General features: G+C 47.2%; 1 protein-coding gene across 1 annotated transcript in view; it reads right to left on the minus strand.

The window, feature by feature from the left end:
- The window catches only part of TBC1D19 (TBC1 domain family member 19), a 2,127,563-nt gene that overhangs the window by 1,980,446 nt on the left and 128,853 nt on the right, over positions 1 to 18,264 (minus strand). The window lies entirely within an intron of this gene.

Consider the following 18,264-nt stretch of genomic DNA (forward strand, 5'->3'; position numbering starts at 1 on the left):
CAACATCACCACTAATACTAGCATGCCTATGGTACAAGTTAATAGTGGTGATTCTGGGAACAGGGCTGAAGTTAGCAGTCAGGTTGAGATTCAGTCTGTGGGTAAGAGTTATCCTTGCAATGATTCCCAACCTAGGGAGGAACCTAAGGAGACCCCACCCACTAAAGAAAATATTCCCAAGCCTGTTAATATCATAGGTTGGTAATTGGAGAACCCTTGGATCCTTGCGCATGAATAGATTTGCAATTCTGATCCTGAGGTTTCAGGATGGATATTGTCTGGTTGGGTGCATTGGGTGACCGCCCGGTCAAAAGTGAGCATCTCTTACCATGTCTGAAGGGTTCAAGGGGGTTTGTCGTCAGATGGGTGGAATATGTCCCAAACCAGTGCTTTCCAGTCTGCACACTTATCATTAACGTCGGACTCCGATCTGCTAGCCCCTTCCATCCACACCTTGGTCTCTGCCTCAGTTCAACGTTCAAACTCCTTGCTCCATTTTACATATTGTGCCCCCCACCCGCAGATTTCCAGGCCATAGCAATAGTTCTCTTAGGCAATATGCAAGCCATGTCCATAAATCTGACCACGTGTTTATATTTGCTGATTCTGGGGTATGCTCCAAGCAAACACTCCTTTGGCGACCATTCATATCTTGCTATCCCGGCCTCCCTGCAGGCCTGTTCCATGCATACCCAAAAACCATGCACGCGCCCACACACCCAGAACATGTGTATTAAGTCTGCTTCCCTGCTCCCGCACCATGGGCACTGTGGATTTGCATCTTTATTGAACGTAGCTATCCTATGTGGGGTCATGTATGTATCAGCTTGAAACAATGGTTTCTCGATACTTCTTTGGGGTACCCCAGTATCCTCACTCATTCCTTCACTGTTATCTCCGTGCCCAAGTCCTTTTCCCATTGCTCTTTCAATGCTACACCTTTGGTGTTGGGTGTATCTATTAGCATGCTATACAGCCTGGATACCGGCTGCCAGCCATTGCTTAGGTTGTACATCAGGGTCAGCAATGGGACCTCTGGTGGTTTTTACGGCCAACCCTCCCACTTTTCTCTGGTCACCTTTTGGATTCTTTGATACCAAAGAAACTGCCCTCTTGGTACCTCCTCCTTTTCCTGCATGGAGTCAAACTCCCTGAAGGCCCCGTCTTCATATGCATCGCCCCATGTGTATATTCCCAATCTCTCCCATCTTCTCGCTACCGCCAGGGTCTGTGCTACCTTTACATGTGTCTGCCACTACCGGCACCTCCGATGAGTAGGGGTTTACAAGTTCCAGCGAGGTTAGCACTCTCCTCCATATTTCCCTACCCAGTACTACCATCATTTGTATTTGTATTTATTTTATTTGTATAGCGCACCAGGCCCAGGGGCAACTGGGCGCATCACTTAGTTACAACATGATAAGGCAGACAAAGCAATTATAATTCCAGAAGTTACAGATATATAGTAACAGTAGGCAGACAAAATAATTATTATTTACAAAAGTTACAGATATATACAAGGCAGTTACACAGTGAACATCATAGCTAGACATATATACAGAGAGGTGGGGCAAGTTGTTAGTGCCTGGTGGGAGGAGGGCTAGATGAAGGGGGGTCTTGGGTGGACAGCCACACTTTGGCTAAGTGTTTGAATCTAAGGAAAGAAGGCTCTGCTCTTAGCGCATTGGGGAGCATGTTCCATAATTTAGCTGCCATTACTGGGAAGCTGGTTCCGTCTGATCTTTGAAGGTTGAAACGTGGAATAACAAGGCAGTTGGTCTGAACCATTCTACGGGGTCTGTTGGAGCTGTGGAGGGAAAATCTATTGACCAGGTAGCAAGGTGCTTGGTTGTAAAGGCATTTGTGAGTAAGGGCAAGAGTTTTAAGAGAGATACGTTGTGGGACTGAGAGCCACTGTATGTTGCGTCAGAAATGTGTTGGTGCCTGGAGATATTAAGGGCTGCTCTTATAGCATTATTTGGACAATTTGTAACTTATTTAAGTTACAATGGTTAGTGCCCAGGTAGAGTGCATAACAATAATCAATTTTGGACAGCATAAGTGTCCTGGCCAGAGTAACACAATTGGATGAGGAGAGAAAAGGGCGGCTAGCTGTGATAAGCTTGCAGGTATATGCATCTGTACAGGAGACTGAATTGGTTTGTCTAGCCAAGGATAGGGTAGAGTTGATATAAATCCCTAGTGTTGGTGTCCTTGGCAGTTAAGATAGTATTGCCATCAATGGTGAAGGAATTGAATGCAGGGTCAAGTTTGGTAAGTTTTTGGGGCAAGCCCAGAATGAGGAGCTCTGTCTTTTCATCATTTAGACCGAGTCCATGTTGCGCCATCCAGGCTTGGAGGACTTGGTAGATGGCATTCACAGAGAGAGAGTCAGCTGAGTAGTCACCTGAGATTGGGATTAGTATCTGGGTGCCATCAGCATAATTGGTGTAGGTGGCACCCAGATAGTCCAAGATATCTGCCCCTCACCGCAGGTGACAGGTCAGGGCAGGGCAGCTGCTAGTGAAGAAAAGACACGGATCGATCTATTGTCCAAATAAAGAGCTAATCCAGGCTGTGGCTTTATCGGAGAAGTGTGCAGCTGATTTGAGGTGATGACATAGTATTTGGTGATTGACGAGATCAAAGGCCACAGAGAGGTCAAGGAGGAGTAGAAGAGCAAGTTTGCCCTTCTCTTTTAGGTCTTCGATCTGTGTTTTAAGATCGATAAGGGCAGTTTCAATGCCGAGGCGCGGTCGAAACCCATATTGCCTTAGTCCCAAGAGTTTATTGGATTCAAGGTAATCTTGAATTTGTAGGTATGCGGCTTGGTCAAGGATTTTTAGTACAAACGGGACTGGCCACCGTGGTGATGGGCCTGTAAATGGTGGGTATGCTGGCATCCAATGTTGGTTTTTTCAAGAGAGGGATGACCCAAGCATCCTTCAGATTGTCAGGTACGATCCTAGAGCTGAAGGAGGAATTAATGAGTGTGGTGATGAATGGAGCTAGGTCATGAGCTGCTTCCTTGATAGGCGCCGGGCAGAGATCACCTTGGCAATTAGAAGGTTTAAGGCTACTGATGATATTTTCCACTTCAGTAATAGAAAGTGGAGAGAAGCTGAAAGGGGTGTGTTCCAGGCTGCCCTGCGTTACCCACAATACTTCTTTAAGTTCAATAGGAGCCACCAGTTGTTGCAGCAGTTCAGTTCCTAAGATGTGCTTGTCCGCCAGTCATTAAATCACGTGGCTGAGTTGGGCTGCTAGGTAATACCTTTCAAGGTTTGGCAATTTCACCCCTCCCTTATCGTACGGCAGATATAGTGTTGCAAGCGAAAATCTGTGGTGGGCCGTGCCCCACAAGAATTCTCGGAGCAGCACCTCCAGTGAGCGGAAAGAAGGACGCCTTAACATAGCAGTGCACATTGTTGAAGTAGTACAGGAATCTCGGCAGGATAATCATTTTGGTGATGGCTACCCTACCCAACAATGACAGCGGCAGTTTAGACCAGAATTTCATGGATTTCCTTAAACCCTTTACCACCTTTGCCGTATTATGTTCATGTGTCTGTTCTGGTGTATGTCTTATGTTTACCTCTAGATACTTGAACGAATCCAGCTCCCAACTGAGTCTCTTCAACACTCCTTTCCCTCAACCCCGCTATCGGAAATATGCAGGATTTGGTTCTGCTAAAGCTGATTCCCGATACTTTTGCATAATTCTCCAGTATGTCTAGGATCACTGGGACATTTAGCTGTGGCTCTCTCACATATAATAACACGTTGTCCGCGTAGATTGTTAGCAAGTGTCCCACTCCTCCAACCCAGATACCAGAGTCCAGGTATAACTTCCTGAGGTATATCGCTATCAGTTCCAGGCCCAGCACGTATAGCATTGGGGACAGTGGGCAGCCCTGTCTAGTCCCCCTCTTTATGTCCCAGATCGATGACACCATTCTCCCAGTTTTAACCTTGGCTATTGGCTCCGTATACAGTATTTGTACCCATTTAATTAATTTTTCCCCAAAGCCGAATTCCTTTAGTATCACCACCTGCCACTCCCAATATATTGAATTGAAAGCTTTTGTTGCGTCCAGGGAAAGTATAGCATAGTTTGCTTGGGAGCCAGCTGTCTGTGCGAGGACGTGTTGCAGTCTGTGTAGGTTCAGTGCAGTGCTGCGTCCTGGTATAAAACCTTTTTGGTCGATGTGGATTAAGCCCCCCATTATTCTGCTTAGGCGCTTAGCTAATATTGTGGTCAGGATCTTAACGTCTTAGTTCAGCATTGCCAGTGGGCGGTAGGAGTCGCATTCGTCCATTGGTTTCCCCAGTTTAGGTATCGGTATGACCAGGCTTTCTCTCATGGATTCCGGTAACACCCCTTTGGTATATGCCTCTTTGAACACCCCAAGGAGCACCGGGGACAGAACTGCCTCGTATGTCTTGTAGAACTCCGGGGGGGAGTCTGTCACTTCCAAGAGTTTTGCTTGCGGCGAGTGATCTTATCACCTCTGATATTTCCTCCCCTGTTATGTCCGCCTCCAGTGCCTCCTGCTATGATAGCCCTATTTTTGGAAGACCTATTTCCTCTAGCGTGTCTCGTATGTCAGCTTGGGGCACCTGCTGATCATGACTATAGAGGCGCAAATAAAAATCCCGATATGCGTCATTAATTTCCTGCTGTGATTTGTACACTGTGCCTGTTGCATCTTTGATTTCTGTGGTCGGATGTCATGGATGTTCCTTTCTGCACAGCCATGCTAGTAGCCTACCTGGCCTGTCTCCCACTGCATGCACTTTGGCGGTCTTAACTAAGTAATCAAACTTAGAGAGCCTTCCCCCATGCTTCCTGGCAGGTCCCCCTTAGTTAGCTCCTCCTCACGTGTCCCCTGTATGCGGGACTCCCAGCGTTTTATATCTTCTTCTATCTTTTCCAATTCTGATCTCAGTGTTTTCCTGATGCCTCCCACACCTGCAATAGCCTCCCCCCTCACCACCACCCTCGTTGCCTCCCAGACTGTGCCCCATTTTTCAACGCTACCCATGCTTTTCTCTATATACTCTACTAGTTTGCCTCGTAGCTCTTCCTTAAAAGCTTGGTCAGTCAGGGCGTCGGGTGCAATGCGCCAAAGTGGTATGGGTGGTCTGGTGCCCCTTGTTTTCCAGATCATTAGCAGTGGCGAGTGGTTTGACACTGACCTACCCAGATACTGAGCCAATTCCATTTACACCAGATGATCTCTTGCCACGAACAAGTAGTCGATTCTAGTGTGTAAGGTGTGTGTCGCAGAAAAATAAGAGTACCCTCTATCTGTCGGATGCAATTCCCTCCACACATCCGCCAGGTCCAGGGAGCCTATCAGTGTGTTTAGTGCCCCATTGTGGCCTCGTTCCTAGCTGCTGTTGATTTAGACCTGTCCAACTCCCAATCTCTCACACAGTTAAAATCGCCTCCCCAAATTAAAAAACATTCTCGACACTGGGCTAGCTTGGCACCTAGTACATCTAGGTGTTTCGGGATCCTGTGATTGGGGGAAGTACAAGTTTATTATACACACTTCCACCTGTTCCACACATCCCCTTAGTACCAGGTACCGGCCCTCTGGATCAGCCTCCCAGCCCAGCAATTTAAAGGGAACCGCTGGGTTTAACCAGATGAGAACCCCCCGAGCGTATTTAGAATAGGGAGCACCATAGCACTGTCCATCCCAATGTTCTGCTATCAAAGCCATAGATTGTTGTGTCAGGTGGGTCTCCTGCAACAGTGCAATAGCCACTTACTTGCTGTTAAGGTAGGATTTCACCCGTTTCCTATGCAAGTATGTGTCCAATCCCCGAACATTCCATGTCAGTACCTTAATTTCATTGGCCATACCAGTATTTGTACCCCCCCCTGCCACCCTATCCCTTTGCTCCCTGTCTCTTAGCTTTAGTTTGCCCAACTTCCCCCCCACCCAGGCATCCCCCGGTCCCTCCCATCTACTGCATAACTCATGCACGCGTTGATTAGCACATACCTTGCCACGTGTATGATTCAAAACACTGCAAACTACAAACCAAACCAAAACCAAAAAACTGTGCTCAGCAGCCACGCTCCAACCGTGGCGCTCGAGCGCCCCCATATCTGCCAGACCCAATCGGGCCATGGCGTGCGGGCTATGTGGCGTTAGCAATTGGCTAACGCCGAACAATCCGTGGGGTGTGTCTGTTCGCCCTGACCGAGGTTCCGAACAAAGTACTCTACTGCTTCGTCGCCGCTCACCCACAGGCCCTTCTGTTAGTGTATTCATCTCTTCCCCCACTCCCTCTTTAGGGCGGTCGCTTCCCCACCTGTTCTGACAATGTCTCGGGGTGGCTTCCCAGTAGTGGCGTATGATGATTGTTGCCTTGGCTGTTCCCCTCCGCTATCTATGTCACTGGTCGCGCTGCCCCTATTCCTCGCTTGATGTTGGGCCTGGCCCGTTGTTCGTTACCTCCACCCAGGCCCACCAGCATCAGGCTTATTTTCTTCCTCCTCCTGTTGCACACCTCAGGTCTTCTTCAGTGCGGCCTGCAGGGTGCTATCACTGAGGCCCTTTCTCTTCTGTCGCTGGGTTCCGTGGCCTACCTATTGCCTGTTTCCGAGTGTTCGTTTGTGTTAGAACCCTGTCTTCACGGCTAATTGCTTCCCGCTTCCCTGGGTGCGTTGGTTACTGCTTTCTCCCGGTGTTCCTTGTTCCAGCCTACGCTTCCTCCGGGTGGCGCACTGCGATCTCTGCCGTTTCACCTGCGTGTGCTCCTGACTCGATGGAGCTGTCCTCCGACATGTGCCACTGTTCTCGCTTTCCAATTGGCTGACCGCCCACTGTGTGGCTCCGATTCAGCACACTCACCTTCTCGCTTCGTTGGCGTTGCCTCTCCTTCCGCGCCTGGTCCGCCCCAGTGTTTGTGGGACCCAGGCAGCCGCAGTGTGGGGCGCGGTGTGCCAGGCTTCACTGTTACCCCGATCTGTCCTGCCTGCAGGTTGGGATCACCAGCTGCAGCTAGTTCGCCGGCCACTCCCCTTCACTGCGGGGACACAGCTGCATCCCCATCTTGGCTGCACCGGGTCCCCACTTCGTTGACGTTGCACTCGGTGGTCTTCCTCAGATTTTCAATTATGTCGCAACACAGGTCCAGGGAATCGGTTGCAGTGTCCGCAGGTGAGCTTATATCCGCTCAAATCGCAATTTTTCGCAGGTTTTTCAGGATCTTAAAAGGATCTCGGCAGGAGCTCTGGTGAAACGCAGCCTCGCACCATGAGCTCAGGCCACGCCCCCTCGTTTTCACAATCTTATAGGTAAGTCTGGTTCTCTTCCGCCCTGTGGATTTCCTAATGTGTTATTCTTACAAGAAACCATGAAATTGAATTCTTTCACTCTACCTGGTTACAAAAAATATTGTATTAACGTTGTTAAGTCAATGATGAGTGGCCCCTCTGGTGGACTTGCAATAGGGGTGTGCAATTCTATGTGGTGCAGCAGCCAATTGTTTTTCTCCTCTGAGCATATGTTGGCCATTGAGTTGAAGTTTAAAGGTAAATCCCCCTGGTCAATTATATTAATCACACTATACTTGAACCCCATTAGGATACCCCAATAGTCTTTGTTTGATGATTTTGATGTAATCTTGGAAAGCGTCTGTTCTCAGGAGTATACCAGTGACATAATTATTGGGGGGGCTTTAACTCGAACTGCCACACAAACAAAAACAAAGAAATTGTGGATTTTTGTAAGTTTGGGAAACAATTGGCTAGTGCTAGGGGAAGGAAGTGGGTTTCTTTCCTCTCCGACTGGGACATTGCTTTCGACCCACCGGATAACGATGGCCCTACGTATTTTTGGAGAAGAGGTAATGCTAGCTCCTTGATGTATTTTTTCAGTGTCTCTCATTCTTTAAGGCATTTGGTAGATCCAGTAGCTATTCTTGATATAGAATGTAGCGACCACGTAATGATTCAACTAACAATAAAATCTCTGATTCCCCTACATGCTATTAATACACAAGTGGACATTTTTTAAATTGACAGACATATGATATCTTAATGATGGAATTTAGGTGCCTTTCAGCAAATTTCTACATTGGTGTCTCAAAAACGGGTGAATTATGACAGAGACTATTTGGGCAATACCTCTTTTATTCAAACTGAGGAAGTAGTTTCAATGATTGTTCTCCAATCACTTAATCAGATGAAAATTAAACAAAAAAAGCATTATGTATCATATAAACACTCATTTGATTACAATGTAGAACTGAAACGCTCTAAAAACAAAGACCTGAGAACTTTACATAAAAAAGAATGTATAACTATGAATTTTCTGATTTAAAAAATCTATTATGCAAACCTATAAAAATAGACTCAAAGGTCTCCAGATTGAGTGTCATAATTCTGCAAATCTTAATATGTTAAAATATATTTGCCAACAAAACACCAAAGAAATATGGACATTAATCAAACAAACTGGCACCCTTAACAGTACAGCTTGTCGCTCCCATATTCCAGCTGCTTCCTGGGAGGGTCATATTCAAAGCAAATTTAGCTTGCCTATTGTATTCAAAGAAATATGCTACTTACATATACAATCGATTGAGATGAGCACACAACACATAGAATGGGCAATTGGTCAACTGAACCCGTCTAGGGCCGTGAGGCCGAAGGGATTCCACCATGTGTCTATAGGTCCAACCCAGGTCTATGGCCAAAATGATTGAAATTCAAGTTTGATCTTATTCTTGCAACCTTCTCTTTACCTTAGACTTGAGTCACTTCTATTATTGTCCCTATATATAAAAAGGGGGATGCCTCTTCTCCGGACAATTATCACCCCATAGCACTTACGGATGTTGCAGCTAAAGTCTTTTCCATTCTTATTCGTTAGCAATTGTAAAAATACATTGCCTCTCATGATATTCTTTCAAAATACCAAACTGGATTTCGCAAAGGTATGAGCACAGCTTTAAACGCCTCTGTCATGTCTCATCTTTTGGCACAGTCCAAAACGAAAGATGCCATTCCAGTATGTATGGCCTTTATCGACATGTCTGCTGCGTTTGATACTATGATCAGAGATCTCCTATGGTGTAAAATGCGTGTAATGGGAATTCCCAAGGAGATAATTTTTTGGATTTTGAAACTTCACACAGACACAGCGTACAAAGTAAGAGTGACTGACAATGGTGCTACCACTGCCACCATCCCTACGTATATAGGTCTAAAGCAAGGGTGTCGCCTCGCCGCCACGTTATTCAATTCATACTTGAGTGATCTGGATGATTTATGGACGGCTGATGATATGTATGCAGGAAGTTGGGTGTGAGTCGCATCCATTGGATCGCATTTGTTGACAATATTATCCTTTCAAAAGTTTGCAAGTGCCCACAATCTTAAGCCGAACGCTTCTAAAACCAAGACAATTATATTTATGGCAGGCAGAAAAATAAGACCTATTAAATGGGTGATTGATGAGGATCCTATTGAGCTATGCTCAAACTGATATACCTTGGGTACCCATTGCTAAACTATTCCTCTCTTAAATATTGGTCAGAAACAAGAACTGAAAAATCGCGGTGCTTGGAGTCGCAAATGAAGGTGATCTTTGCTAAATTTTGTAAATATTCAATCCTTCCATTGTTAGAATTTCTCACAAATAAAGTTGAACCTGTGATCTTATATGGCACAGACATGTGTTTATGCAATATCAATATGCTTCTTAATAAATTACAAGGCCGTCTCATGAAATCTACAATTCGCCTTGCCCTTTCAATTCCCAACTCAGTGATTTGGCATGATATTGGCTCTCTGGAGATGCACAGCGGCAGCTCCAGGGAGCCCCGGCAGAATCCCCTTCCCTCCCCCGAGGGAAATTCTGTAACGCACTGCAGCCCACGCTCCACGATGGTGGGGGGTGATGTCCCTGACCTTGGGCGACTGTCTCCCATGTAGTTTGGCCATCCTCAAGTACAGCAGTGGTTCCAGGGAGCCCTGGCTATGCCTCTTTCCCTCCCCTAAGGAACATTCTGTAACGCAGCCCAGCCAGTGCTCCAGGATAGTCGGGGTGAGGTCTCTGGCCTTGGGCGGCCGTCTCCCATGTAGTTTGGCCATCCTCAAGTCCAGCAGTGGTTCCATGGAGCCCCGGCAGTGTCCCCAACCTTTCCCAGAGGGAGATGCTGTAACGCAGGCCAGCCAGAGCTCCAGAAAAGTCAGGGGTAAAGTCCCTGGCCTTGGGCGGCTGTCTCCCATGTGGGTTGACCATCCCCAAGTGCAGCGGCAATCCCAGGGAGCCTCGGCAGGATTCCTGTGCTTTCCCAGAGGGAGAAGCTGTAACAGAACCCAGCCAGCGCTCCAGAATTGTAGGGGGTCATCACCCTGGCCTTGGGCGGCTGTCTCCCATGTGGGTTGACCATCCCCAAGTGCAGCGGCAATCCCAGGGATCCTCGGCAGGATTCCCGTGCTTTCCCAGAGGGAGAAGCTGTAACACAGGCCAGCCAAAGCTCCAGGAAAGTCGGGGGTAATGTCCCTGGCCATGGGAGGCTGTCTCCCATGTAGGTTGACCACCCCCAAGTGCAGCGACAGTCCCATGGAGTCTCAGCAGGGTCCCCGTTCTTTTCCCAGAGGGAGAAGCTGTAACGCAACCCAGCCAGAGCTCCAGGCTGGGCTTGGGGATGGTCGACCGACATGGGTGACGGGTGCCCACGGACTGGGACATCACCCCCTGGGCTGGGTTATGTTACACCTCCTCCCTCTGTGAAAGGATGGGTGGCCTGCCAAGACTCCCTGAAACCGCCGCTGGACTTGTGGATGGTCAACCCCCATGAGGGACAGCCACCCAAGGCCAGGGACATCACCCCTGACCAGCCGGGAGCTCTGGCTAGGCAGCATTACAGAATTCCCCACGGGGAATGGATGGGGATCCGGCCAGGGCTCCCTGGGACTGCCTTTGGACTTGTGGACGGTCGACACTTTCTTTTCCACCCAGGTAGGTGCACCCACACATTTGAGGTACTGTTTTCATTCAGACACCTTTGGGAATGTGGGAAGGTAGGACATGTGTTGTTGGTGGCGTGTTTTAGTAGTTTCCAGGTGGGAAATGTCTGGAAATTGATTTTTTTTGCCACATTTCGGACTTTGCAGGGGCTTGTGGGTAATAAATTCAGAGGCGATTCACGTAAGTCAGACCTCTGTTGATTCCCATGGGTGTCTTCTTTTCAGAAATGCATGGGGTTCCCTGTTTTCCCTGGTGGCTGTGATGCCCCTGACCCAAATCTGTAGGTTGTCTCCCCAAACCCAATGGGGATTACGGTGGTTTAGCCTTTTCCCTTTGCGACAAGTTAAGTGCACCCACACATGTGAGGTACCGTTTTCGGCGGAACACCTGTGGAAACGTGAAACGGTAGGACATGTTTTGTTGGCGGTGTGTTTCGGTGGGTTGCATGGGGAAATGTCTGAAAGTTATGTTTTTTTCGCCAAATTTCAGACTTTGCTGGGGATTATGGGTAATAAATTATGGGGCAATTCCCACATGTCAGACCTTTTCCTTGGTGGCTTCGACACCCTAGGCCCAAATATGTAGGTTGTCCACAAGAGCAAAATCCCACAAAATCTTCTCTGCAGAAAGACTTGGGGTTACCAGTGGTTTAGCCTTTTTCCTTTGCGCCCAGGTAGATGCATCCACACAAGTGAGGTACCATTTGTGTCGGGACACCTGTGGGAACGCGGGAAGGAAGGACATGTGTTGTTGGCGGCGTGTTTCAGTGGTTTGGCAGGGGGAAATGTCTAAAAATAGTGTTTTTTTGCCAAATTTCGGACTATGCCAGGGATTGTGGGTAAGAAATTCAGGAGCGATTCTGAAGTCAGACCTCTGGATTCCCAGGGATGTCTTCTTTTCGAAAAAGCATGGGCTTTCCTGTTTTCCTTGGTGGCTTTGACACCCTAGGCCCAAATATGTAGGTTGTCCACAAGAGCAAAATCATGCAAAATCTGCTCTGCCGAAAAGACTTGGGGTTACCAGTGGCTTTACCTTTTGTGCCCATGTAGGTGCACCCACACATGTGAGGTACCATTTGTGTCGGGACACCTGTGGGAACGCGGGAAGGTAGGACATGTGTTGTTGGCTGCCTGTTTCGGTGGGGAAATATCAGAAAATTATGGGGTTTTTTTGCCAAATTTCGGACTTTGCCAGGGATACATTATGTAACCGGAAGAGTCCTGATTGGCCGCGCAGACAAGAAGAAAGTACCTTACAGCACTGAGGTCAATACCCAAGGAGAAGCCGCTGACGGGTACCCGCATGGAGAGTGAGTGGGATACAGGAATCGCCAGCTGTTGACGTGGAGCCTAGTTGACAAATCGTGTAAGTGGCTCTGCAGTGAGAAAAGGCACACTCCACAACCCTCCTGAGGAGCACTGTGTGTCCGAGGCAGGTACTCCATGGTTCTAGTTGCCCGGGGAGTAGGCGGCAAAGCAAGGCGAGCAGGGAGACCAGCCCCTGATTGGTAAAAGAGCCAAGAAGCCCAAAGTGGGGAGAGAAAGAAACAAGCCCCGGAGTGCGGAACAAGCGAGAAACCCCAGATGGGAAGAGCTGAGAAGAACCAGAGTGGGGACAGAGAAAGAAACAAGCCCCAGAGTGGGGAGCGAGCTATGAAGCCCCAGAGTGGGGAGTGAGCTGAGAGGCCCGAGAGTGGGGAAAGATCTGAGAAATCAGGGGTCAAGTCCTAAATAAAAAGTGGGGGGACTTATTAACATACCAATTGCATGTGGCGTCAGCAGAAAATAGCAAATCAAGAGGGCTGAAGCCACCAGACACCTTTTCAATATAGGTTGTGCGATTGCTAAACGTTGTATACTTAAGTGCTGGAAGTCTGCATATGCACCTCGCTTGGAAGACTTCCTGAAAGACCTGGCGATGGTAAACGAGAGTGAAGAACAATATGTGATAACAGTGTCTGTCACCCGCCGCCCGAAAGACATCTGGGCTCCATACAGGAATTACATATGTAACATGCCATCGGACAATGACTCATCACCCTTGTCTTCCCCCTAGTTATCTACCTAATGTCTTGTGATATGATGTCAATGGGCCTCATTACGAGTCCGGCAGTAACCGAGCCGTAAAAACCGGCAGGTTACCGCCGGACCCGTATTACCATTCCGCCTCCGTGATTGCTGGAATCACCGGGGCATTACGACCCCGGTGAACAGGGAATTCCGGAGGCGGAATAGTTAAGTCCCCATTTCCATGGAGCCCCATAGGACTCCATGGGGATGGGGACAATGGAAACACTGGTTCCGTGCATAACAGAGTCAGTGTTTCCATGTCCGTCTGCAGGCGGGTGGTGTTAAACCCGCCAGGTCAGGCTTGGCAGGAGTGACACCTCCCGCCTGCAGGACTCTTGATGAGCCGCTTCGGAAAGAACGGTGGTCGCAGTTTTGCCACCACGTTCTTTCCGGACCGGCAGGGTCGTAATGAGGCCCAATGTTTCAAGATAATATGTGTTATGATAACTTGTTGAACTTGTGCTGGCCCTTGCCTGTTGTGACTCTCTTCAAAATAAAGATTTTAAAAAAAGCAAATAGCAAATCAAGGTGCCCTCGGAAAAAAGTTGGGGGACTCTGTTCACCCGCGTGTACCCACGACTTGAGCCCTGGAGAAACCCCAGAGTGAGGAGAGGGAGAAAGAAACCTCGGACTGGGGAGCGAATCATGAAACCCTAGATTGAGAAGAGAGAAGGAAACAAGCCCCAGAGTGGGGAGAGCACCGAGAAGCAACCGAGTGGGGTGTGAGAAAGAGGAGTTCCCCAAAGTGGGAAAAGACGGAAGAAACGCTGGACTGGGAAGTGATAAGGAGCATAGCCCCAGAGTGGGGAAGGGACTGAAAGAACTCATAGAGGGGAACTAGAAAGGCTAAAGACTAAACTAGAGTGGGAAGAAAACAAGAGAGAGCTGACTGCAGCCCTGGGATGGCTCTCCAGCAGGATACAAACTGTATGACTGAAACTGGAAACCTAGGCAAGGGCCTATGATAAAGAGACTAGGGGGTAGGAGTCAGAAGCCAGCAGCCATCTCTTTCATTTGGGCAATTCCCAAAACATGGGTCTCATTATTTCCTTTTGAGCGGTAGGGACAGGACCTAGGTTAGATTAGGATTCTGGACCACAGAATTTATTTATGTTAGACACCCTGACCAGCACCCACTAACTGGTTCTGTTTTAGAGAAGGGTGTGGAGTTGTCGGTTTAGGGAGAACATAAGTCTTCTTTTTTCTTTACTGAAGGTTCTAGCAATCATACATCCATTTTTGTATCCCGTTTCTGACCTACCACACCTGCGTGCAATGTTTGGAAGAAATGCCCTTAGGCAACTCTAGCACACACCACATTCAAACACAGTGGTTGAGGATGTGGTTCTAGGCAAGACTACTCAGTTGGTAAAGGCATGTACCGAACATCAATTCTTCTGTTCAAGACAGTCACGAATGGGGTTTTTGCAAACATTGTTTAGCCTCTGCCAACACATCTATGTGGACCGGAATCCACATGTGCTGGTGGCTACAAGAAGCAATCATTGCTAGCATTGCTGTACGCTCACCATGTCCTCGCTGAGAGACATCTGGAACAGGGATATAAAGGAATTCCAGGAGGCTAGTAATTCTCTTGTGGGATGCCCTGAAAGGTTGGAGTCTAAACTAGCCCATAAAGGGAAGATTAGCAAGCAGTCCTTATCCTGCCACATCCCGACCACCTCAAACTCAATCTGGGCAGAGCTTTGAAATGCCCATCATCCTCCATTTACACAAAACACTTATAACGTGGCACTTTCAACAATACATGCTGGACAAACAAAAATCCTGCCACCCCTCCACCAACAGAACTGTGCTACTGTAAAAAGAATTCCAAGCCCAATGTTGGCACGTTCCTGTTGTGAAGCACTCTGCTGATTTTCAACGAGCTAGGTTTCACGCTATAACCAGGGGATGAAATTGGGATTCATTCACCAGGAGCAACAAGCAGCTCCTTGGTATCAGGCATAATCAGTTAGGCAGGAGCTACCAGTGGTGAACCAAAAGCTAGTATGTAGCGCACAGCAAATCTAACTTTGAGCAAGATGCAAACTGTAACTTTTTGTCCCTTTTTATATTATCCAATATGCTCTAAATGTCCCTTAGGTAAGTTCTTATGTTCCTTGATATACATTCCCAAACACACACGGTTAATATCACATAGCTAGGTTTGTATGGCACCACTTGCCACAGGAGTCAAAAGTAGCTCCTGGTAGTTGTTGGTTTCAAGCTAACCAGACTCCCCTTGACAATAAGCAGGAGCTAAATAGCTCCCAGCTCCTGGCAATTTCAAACCCTGCTATAAGCAATAAAAAAAGTTACCCCTTTACTCCACATCATCATCATGGCCTCCATCAGGGTCTATCAGGGCCCCTTGATAAGCTGTGTCTAGTGCCAGAAGAGCTGGAACCAGAAGCTGCATTCAAGCCTAAGTCCCTGGAGGATCTAAAGGCACCCACAACCCAAGTGGGCAGGGGTACCACCAAGAGCGATGAGAGAACAGTCGCCCCCTGAAAAGTCTGAGCAGCTGGAGGCAGAGCAACTAGTATCATTGGGGGAGACTGAGGGTGCCTCCCCCTAATGATGTCTTGTGACTGTCTCCTGAGACTTGGGAGTAGGTCGAGCCCAGGAGGCCATTGAAGCTGGTGTCCAAGAAGAACCGCTTGTTAGAGAGATTTTTCCAGAGCACACAAAAGATAGACCACATTCTCTCAGTGTAGCAATGGAAGAGCAGTGCCTGTTCAATCAAGGGAGAAGGTAGGATGGCAGTGAGGTACAGTAAATCCTAGTAGAATACAGTACACTGGTATACTGTACAATAAACACTATTATAACATTACACAGAGTAACTATCTGTTCAAATAAGTACTTGAGTCAAAATATAGCACACAATAAAACACAGTGCATGCATAATACAATAAAAGGGACATACGCAGCCCCTTACCACTCATAAGCTATATGTATGCCTAATACCAGATGGTAAGTACAAAATATATATAGCTATGGGGTGTGAAAAAAGGGGAAATCCTAGACAATTTTACAACATGAATTTACACAATCATAATCAGGACTTAAAATACCATCACATGAATAGTCACTGTAATCCCCACAACGACTAGTAGAAAGTAAAATAATAATACATATGTAGACCACACACTAGATACGGAGGGAAGAGTATGGGGGTTAGCAATTTCCCAACGATGCTCAGAGCATCACGAAAATGCCAGAATAAGGTAATCACACAGTATCAGACTAGTGTATCATCATTACACAACTAGAAAATGATTGCCACAATGTTAACACAGCTAGAAATACTATCACAATACAAATCTATAGCATACGCGCAGTGATTTAACACAATTAAATCTGTAATAGACCCAGGGATGTCATTTCACCAAAATGCCAGGGATAGCGAAAGTAACATCGCATGACCCTTGACCCCCATGATGACATCACAGGAAGTGATGTGATTTGACCCCGCCCCCCACGTGACATCACAGGAAGTGATGGCAAACTACCTTCAGATTTATTTTTTAGATGCATCTAGCACTCGTGTTTCCAGGTGCTATCATTGCAGCCAGATATAAGAACCGAGGCACATAGGGAGGCATGATATGTCCACGATTACACATTTGGGGAATGTCATTTTCCAGATTCGACGTGGGTCTATATGTAAAACATACATAATGCAGCATTTGTAACAGGGTAACCAAAATCTGTAACAGGCTACAGCTAGTGTATGAAACATCTATAAACCAATGGAAACAAAAGTATGTGTTATCTGTGGCGTTGGTGTGTTAAGCTAGCGATAAAAGAACTTACATGGGGAGGCGTGCACTGCTGTTTAAGCAGGACAAAAATGCTCCATGAGCAAGGCCTGAAAATTCAATCATTGACCAGGATTTTGTATCAACAAAATTCCCTGGTTATAAATGTATCTATGAGTCAGCTACCTCTACGACAGAAGAAACCTATTAGACTGGTCTGCATGCACAGAAGGGACTGCACCTGATAATGTTATCTTTGCTGGAGTATAATACCTGGGAAAGGTTCTTTCAATATACCCAAGACCCCGTGCCCCATAGTTTTTATTATCTTGGCGTAATACTGGGTGCCAGAGGACTTAAATAAAACACCATTTAATGTAATATAATTGGTGCACACATAAATCCATAGCTGCGTACAATTATTTAAAATTGAAAACACACCTCCGGACTCACTGGCAGACTTCAAGGTGCGCACTGCACACTACCCCTTGTCAGACCCAGTGGTGCTCCCCTCTGAACCATGCTGTGGGGGCCCCCCAAGGGCCTTCAGAAAGCACAGGGCATGCCACATCCCAGGCCGATCCTGACCACCACGTGTGCGCAATGTCCATGATGATTACGCCGCTGCATGGGGCATGCACTACTACAAGCGACAGAAGTAAATCTGTTTTTCAATCAAAGCTTAAATCTTTAACGTAACAAAGAGGTGAAGGAGCGGTGTCTGGTCCACAAATATAGTGGCGGCTGGTGAGTTGTTTTTTTGGAGGGTGTAAATATTTGCCACAAGTATTTGTTTTGGGAGGATAGCTCAGGGGCAACTTGCTCGCCTTGGAAGCAGGACGACAAGGAGCACCACAGGTTCGATCCCCGGGTCCGCGCTTAGAAACCTCTGGGTATTAAGCGCGTTATAAATAACCTATCATATATCATAAGTATGTGGTTGCGACTGAGCATAGCAAGGGAGAACAAACAAACGTAAATGGATTTTGGGGGGTTTAGGTGGAGGCGATGGGATTCTTCTCCCTCCCCAGAGTAAATGTTTTGAATAATGGGTTAAAATGGTACATTACACAGCACTCTTTCTGGGAAAATGTGGGCAAAAGGCCAACGATGTGGGTAAAAGGCCAACAATCGGTTTTGTAGGGTGTAGGGTAAATCATGAAAAAAGTACAATAGATGCAAGTCACCAGAAGTGTACAGGGCATATCCCAATGCATTATCATGCCGGCCCCTGCAATATATGCCAGTATAAAAAAACATGATTATGCTGGCTGTGTCCATACATTTTCATGCTGGCTCCACCAACATATGCTAGTATTCCCATATAAGACCTTACTTATGTTCGCTTTAAGACGTTTTTCTATAGTATCATTACTGGCACTGGGCACAAAACTGGCTCTGCCAATATATGCCAGTACTCAATGT

Source organism: Ambystoma mexicanum, chromosome 6q (assembly GCF_040938575.1).
Source record: "Ambystoma mexicanum isolate Mex_15411 chromosome 6q, UKY_AmexF1_1, whole genome shotgun sequence".
Taxonomy (NCBI): Eukaryota; Metazoa; Chordata; class Amphibia; order Caudata; family Ambystomatidae; genus Ambystoma; species Ambystoma mexicanum.